Source organism: Olea europaea, unplaced genomic scaffold (genome assembly GCF_002742605.1).
Source record: "Olea europaea var. sylvestris unplaced genomic scaffold, O_europaea_v1 scaffold3111, whole genome shotgun sequence".
Lineage (NCBI taxonomy): Eukaryota > Viridiplantae > Streptophyta > Magnoliopsida > Lamiales > Oleaceae > Olea > Olea europaea.
In genome coordinates this window covers 42,050-49,708 of record NW_019249866.1, presented here as the reverse complement: position 1 = coordinate 49,708, position 7,659 = coordinate 42,050, and positions in this window count along the sequence as shown.

The window sequence follows — 7,659 nt, the reverse complement described above, 5'->3', positions numbered from 1 at the left end:
AGGGCCCGAAAATATTTGCTAGTAGATTTGGATTGTTCTTCAGTGGCGGAGAATGTACTCCAACCTTTAAAAATTGAATAATGAAAAGTAGAAATATACGTAATTGATGAGATCGACTGTTCAATAATAGAAATTCGTGTACTAGATGATATCGACTGTTAACAAATTGATCGTACGAGTTCAAATCATGCTTAAGAAGATTTACTCCATTATTAATTGAAAAAACTCTTTGTTTTTTTCCTATTCGAAGGTTATAGAATGACTTATAAAAGTATAAACAAGTAGATTTTCAACCCATTGAATATTTGAAGTTTCACTGGTGTGCTTTATGTATTGTATGACGCATTCAAAATCACACAATCGCAAAAGCAAATAATTCGGGGCTCTATATATATATATATATTTATTTATTTATTATTATTATTTTTTTAAATTTATTTACTTATTTATTTATTTATTTTTTTCATTGACAATAATCCCCGTATAGGTTAACAAATTGACAATGTATAGGTTGTTGATCATACGTATCTTGAATTGAGGTTACAGTTTTAATGCTCAGCCAAATTTATTATTATTATTATTTTTTTTTTTGGCAATTTCTCATGGATAGAATAGTAGTTTAAACTTCATGGCATATTTTATACGGGGTATGGAATATAATCAACAAAGAAAAGAATTCAAAATATTTGTTGATTGTCATATTTATTTTTTTATTTAATTTAGTACTTGTTTGAATTTCATTAAAAGTTGTTGAAATTATATAATGTGATCGAAATGAATAATGGATTAGTAGGTAATAATTGTGAATATTATGAAATACGTTGTTAAAACTAAAATTGACGTAGACTTTTAAATTATAAGGACTGAGCTACTCAAAGGCGTAAAGGTTGATTGTGCTAATTTAGTCCAGACTTTTCCTATTTTAGCTTTGTAAAATGGAGTGCCGTGAAAGGACCTTAATTTATGAAATTTTGTCGAAACGTTATTGAAAAGATAAAAAAAAAACTCGTGTTGTATCTTGTGGTCCACCCAACTTGATAAGGGCCATGGTGGACTTTTGTTTACGAAATTATATCGAAACTCTAGAAGAAATATATTCTACGTGTTTGAAACATACTATAATTCTAGCGTATCATAAAACACCCTTCAGAATATGTAACGATTTCAAATTTCAAAGAAGAATGAAGGTGTCCCACCACAATATAAATCTTGCAACACCCACTTCTACAATGAACAAAAAATGGAATAGGGGCTCCCGGGACACAGCTCAACTGGTGGATCAATCAACATTGTCTTGCTTTCAGCGGCAGGATAGGGAGTTCGATTCCTAGTGGGAACTTGCGGCCAAAAATTTGGTATGGAACAATCACTGTGGAGGAGGGTCCTTGTGCGCAGAAGTGTACAGGCAATGGGGAGAACTTGTGATCCAGTTGAGGCAATCACTGTGGAGGAGGGTCTTGAGGCGGAGGTGGAATTTGTGGATGACAGCTTGTAAGCGATCAAGTGGCAATGGTTGAGGAGATTCGACTTTGACTGGTCTGCGAAATCCATATTTAGCCTCCGTTTAGCTCCCGTTAAAATTCTTCAATTTAATTTAAATTCCTCTTTCTCCTATTTTTAACCACACAATCTTTAATAAAATAATATTACATACAAATCGAAGATTTTTCATTCTTTCATAATCATCCATTTAAAAAAAAAAAATACTATTTCCCTCATTATAAATCCAAATAATGGGGGCCAAATGGGAGCTCAATTAGTTAGCCAAGAAAAATTTCAACGGGTGAAATGTCTGAAATGAAACATGTCTTGCTCTGAAAATTAAGTTGGTGGTCATGATGTCCCGAGTAGGTATATCCGTTTTCAGTTATTGGACGAGGTTTAATATTATCTTGAATAAAATTTTAACTTACTTTTATTCTTTATTGCTCTCAATACTGAATAATTTATCATGTTGTACAAATGATGAGTGAAATTGATTAATTTATAGTGTCGAGGGTATTAAAAATTTAACTGCAAACGTCTGAAACTGGATATAAATCTATCTAAATTGGAATATTAATTCTTGTTGGGTTTGAAAAATTGTCGCATTTTCGCTAGTCTGCCACAAGCTGCCTGCTTGAGCAGTACGTGAACTTTTCGAGTAAAGAGCTGTCATCGGGCTATCGCTGAGCTCTCGCTCTTGCAGCAGGGTGGTCGCTCTCCTGGCATTAGACAGCGCTTGAGCGACGACGCCGCACGAGTTCGTCTCTTGTTGTCGATTTCATGCATATTTTGACTTAGTTTTTAGTTTTTAGGTTACTACTAGGATTTTTACATGATTCCTATAAATAGTAGACTTCATTCAATTTAAAAATTACCGAGATTACTGTAACAATATTATTTTTCTCCATTGCTTGTTGAATAAAATACTTGATTTCTCTGTCAATCTATTTCTTGCCTTTAGTCTTATTTTTCATGTGCGATTATATACTTCATATTGTGTCATACTTGCCTCCCCGTTTCATAACAATTCTAATAATAGATTGTAGAATTGTTAACTAGTCTTCTTCTTTCAATTTTATCTATATATGTCACAAATATTGTAACCTACAATATTTATTATCGACACAGTGTTCAACTAAGAAATGCTCATTTAAATTAAAAAAAAAATGTCATTTATGTAATTGAAAGTTTTTAAACTCAGAGTTTGTAGATATTCATGACCTCAGGACATGTTGCTTATAAAAGTGAGCATGAGTATTTATCTACCCTCCAAGTAGCAGGAAAAAAGAAAAGAAAAGAAAACCTAAACTTTGACATTGTTCGTACATTTTTTTGCATGCTTTCAATAATAATGAGACATACTCGAGTGTAATTATGTTCTCACTTTTGCGCGTCACTTTTGCTAGTAAGAACCAAAATTTCTAACAAAAATAATCCATGGGTTCAAGATAATGATAAATCAAGTTGAGTCAAATAAATTCACAAAATTTCTTGAACCAGAGTCATTGGAAGCAATTGTTTTTTAAATCAACAATACGATGTATATGAAGTTTACGTATGCAACAGATTTGAGGATGGATTGTGCTTAAAAAAAATGAGGGTAGATTTGCTACACTTCGTAAAGGCTGAGAGTAAAAAACACAATTTCTTCTTAAAATAATTTATGCAAGTCGATGTTAATCGACTTTTTATGGTCTAAGTCGAAGAATATTTTGTGACAGTAAATGGAAACAAATTTCATCCCCAATATCAGTAAAATCTACCACTTAATTGACAATTTTTTATGTAAAACAAGCCAAACGAACACCAAAAAATACTTTTATTTCAACATTTTCCACGTGAAAAATTATACCAATCAAATACAATAATTTATAATTCTCAGAAAAATAATTTCTAGATAATTCTATTCCTTGAAATTCATTTTCTTCCCACCAAAATTTCATCTTTACAATCAAACGGACAGTTAATGAAATTATAATAGGTAAAATTATAAGTGACTATAAAAACCACTAGAGATGTTGGTATACATAGAGCCAAAGGTATTGAAAATCTAATCGTTTTTAACTCATCCTTCTCTAAAAGTTCTTTTAATAATATACAACACTTACATAAAATTATACAAACGTGCATGAATACAACTTTTTAATTTTACAAGTTTTAGCTTCTCAAAAACCCTACCAAATCATCGCTTGGTTAACGTACCTAATTGAAAGACTTTTAAAATAATGCAAGTGATGTCATCCATCTAGATTAAGATGTCATCTTAAATATGATTCATATTCCAACATTTAAGATAACATATCAATTAATGTCATTTAATTGTAATTTTCTTTTTATTTACACTTCATTTATATAATTGTTTTATGTAACATAAAAAAACTGGACGGGAATATAGCACCGAAGAATTCTTGTCGGGAACTACAGTGGCAATAGCACAAAAGAATTCTTGCTGAGCGCTAGGCAGTTGGCAGGGGCTGTTGGTAGCCGAGATGGAAAGATTAATTGCGGTAATGGTGAAAGGTTGCCGAAATGGAAATTAACAATGATTCGCAGTGCTCTAAACAGTGCTTTTAGGAGTGAAGCTTGGCATTGCCGGGTAGTCATTCTTTAAACATTTTTATGCCAGCCAATACTTCTTCTAGACCCACTTAGGCTTGTAAAAGTTTGAAGATCGACCTCGTCATCTAATCGCGCTTAATGGTTTCTATTGCTTAGTCGAGAGTTCTCACCGAAACCTAGATTACTACCAAGTAAATGGTTATATTGCTGAATTTATATCAAGTAATGTGTTTAATAGGGATTGATCGAATAGTGCCAAGTAGGAAGTGGAGCGCACCGTCAAGTCACCAAACGAAGTTAAATGTTAAAGCCCCAACTAAAGAGAGACATGGCTACTATGTTACTCGAGTTATTTTTCAGAACGACTTATGAGAAATGGTAGCAACTCTATCCAAGTCCTTTAATTGAAATTCATTTTATGAAAATCCATCTGATATAATAGAATAATTAGTTAATTATTTCATAGATAGAACTTTCATTTTATTTTCTTTAGTACATTTTATTTTACCATATTATCATTTTACGATACTAATGTAGCTAAAAATATTTAGTGGGGACGTAAAATACCTTTTAACTTGGCGACACTCGGAAATACGGATTCCCAAACAAAATAATAACAAAACGATGATTTTTTTACAATAATACATATATATTATACTATTGTATCAACATAATTCTTACAGCTAAAAATTTATCAGTCCCAAATTACCCAAAATATTATTACAACTTGTGATTCTTCGTAAAAGTAAATATTTAACTTAATAAGATCAGATCGTTACAATATCATTTAATTTTTATCTTTTTTATGAGTATTATAGAGTAATTTATGGAACATAAAATAAATATAAATAAAAAAAATTGAATTTAAACTCATATAATCTTTCAATAATGACAAATACAAAGATTTTTAATATTGTCTCAGCTTTCACATCATTTTGAAACTGGACACATGCTAGTGGTCTTTAATTTCAAATTAAATCAAGACAATTGCCCTAATGTTGTTGCCGACATTACTTTTAAAATATAGGATCAATTAACAGATAGACAATGACAATATCAAATTGACGTGTTCTACATACATTTTCTTCATCAGTACCCTTACAAATTATTATTTTAAAATTTCCAATGAAATCAGTCGCTAAGGACAAATTTTAATTTATTTTTGTTGTATTCATAAACTGAACTAGATGACACCCGAGCTAGAGTTAGTCCAATATGTTTTAATACATTATTGTACATTTTTAGTATACAAGATATTTCATTTTATTGATGATGAAATTCATTCGCACTCTTCAATATATTATGATATAATTAATATCTGTTTTTGACTTTTACATCAATCAAGAACTATTAATGAAAATTAAACTGAAAAATCAAATATAGTGAGATTTAATTATAATTTATTTCAAACCCAAGAAGTCTTTGGAATCACTTTTATTTGAAGGAATTAAAAATGATGTTATACGGTCTTCCCCAGTTAATTTTAAATTCAGAGGTACGTAGATTCGGCGATTTGGGCAATAGTTGTCGGAGTTTTTTTACTTCTAACATGACAGTCACATTTGGAGAAGAGAAGAGAGAGTTTTTTTTTTTTTTAATATTTTAATAAAGCCTAATAGCAAAAAATATCCCTACGTTTGACGCTTCTTGCGAAAAACGTCCATACATTTTAGTTTTTTTTTTTTTTTTTTGCGTTTTCATCACTATTTCCACGTTTCAATGTGAAAAACGTTATTTTCACCAATTTAAAACGTATGTAGATTTTGCACACTATAGGCCAAATATACGGACATTTTGTGCTATTAGACATTTTAATAATTATTTGGACTCCCTAGCATTTTTTAAAACATTTAAGAGTAAGATTGTAATTTATTTTTTATTTTTTTGTTTTATTTAAATGTGAGGGTATTTTGGTCATTTTACGTTAAATTTGGTGAAAATGATGTTCAGCACCAAGAAATGTGGAAGGTAAGGACGAAAATGTCAAAAAAATGAAAGGTAACAGACGTTTTCCACAATAAATTTGAAATGTAAGAATGTTTTGTGCCCAATTATCCATTTTAAAAATAACTTACAGTAAGATGATTTTGGCTCATATTTTACACATTATAATGTAATTTTAAATCCCTTTTTATCAAAATTGCTGATTTATTTATTTAAATATAATCTTAAATCCTATAGACTTCTTTATTCGTTTAATTTCTTTGTAGCAGTCAATTAATACCGGAGTAGAGTGCAAGCAAAGTTGTTCCGTTATTAACTTTATAGAAATAAAAGACCCTAGACGAAATGAAGATCCTAGTGTAAACCCATGGATTCTCTTTCTTTGTTTCCTTGGAAATTATTTAAAAGCGAGCACGCGAGTTGGTAGAGTGCAAGCAAAGTTGTTCCGTTATTAACTTTATAGAAATAAAAGACCCTAGACGAAATGAAGATCCTAGTGTAAACCCATGGATTCTCTTTCTTTGTTTCCTTGGAAATTATTTAAAAGCGAGCACGCGAGTTGGAAAAGTTCATGGAATCAACGAATTTGTATAGAAGTGACATATGAAAGGAGCTTTTGCGAATTTCCATCGTTAACTCAATTAATTGATATGGAAAAAAATCTTGTGGGTACCATTGGAAACCTGAAAGCAAGTTCTGCAATTTCCATCATTATCTCAATGAATTGATATGGTTTAATCGGGCTTCATCCATCTCATCTAAAATTGAATTGATGTCTAATGAATGAAGCACTAGACTATCATCAATTTATGGATTTTATGACATGAACATTCAACCCTGGAATTTGATACCATTTGTTAGACTGAATTTAACTCAATCTAAAACAAATTAGTAATCATTGAGAAAATCTAATCCTTTTTATGACATTTGATCACATTGTTACTTCTCAAAATATAGTAATGGTTTTGTTATTCTATTTTTTAATATTTCACATATTTTTTTAATTAGTCTGAGGTTGTATTGCAGGTATGTTATTAGGGGCTTAGTTTTAGTAAGAGATGTGGAGCTAAATAATACTCCTTAGGTTTAACTTTTAGGAGAGATTACTTAGTGTTTGTTTGTGTCACATTATTTGTGAGTAATGTATTATGGAATAGTGATTGATGTTGAAATGTGTGGCTAAAAAAGAAAGAAAAATTTTAAATTTATGTGTAATATTATTTTAATGAAAGATGTGTGGTTGAAAATGAGTACTGTAGAAAAAATAATGTGAAAAAATGTGTAAGAAATGAAGACAAAAAGGCCCTTAGTTTATTTTTTTTTATTTAAAGCCTATGCGGTGAATGAACAAAGTGGGAAGAATTTACTCAACAATTGTATTTGGAAGGCTTGTCTTTTTGGTTCCTCAAAATACAAAATTTTATATTGGAAATTCTGAGGGTGCATTTGGTTTGCCGTTTTTCAATTATTTTTAATTTTCAATTTTACAAAATACTGAAACGTGTTTGATCTGCTATTTTAAAAATGCATTTTAGGAAAAAAAAAATTACAACATAAAATTCAAAATGCATTTTTTATGCTTTGAATGTTTTCAATGAAAACGCTCCAAACATAGAAAACAAGATTTAAAATAAAATTTTAAAAAATAAAAAATAAATTAGAACAAAAAAA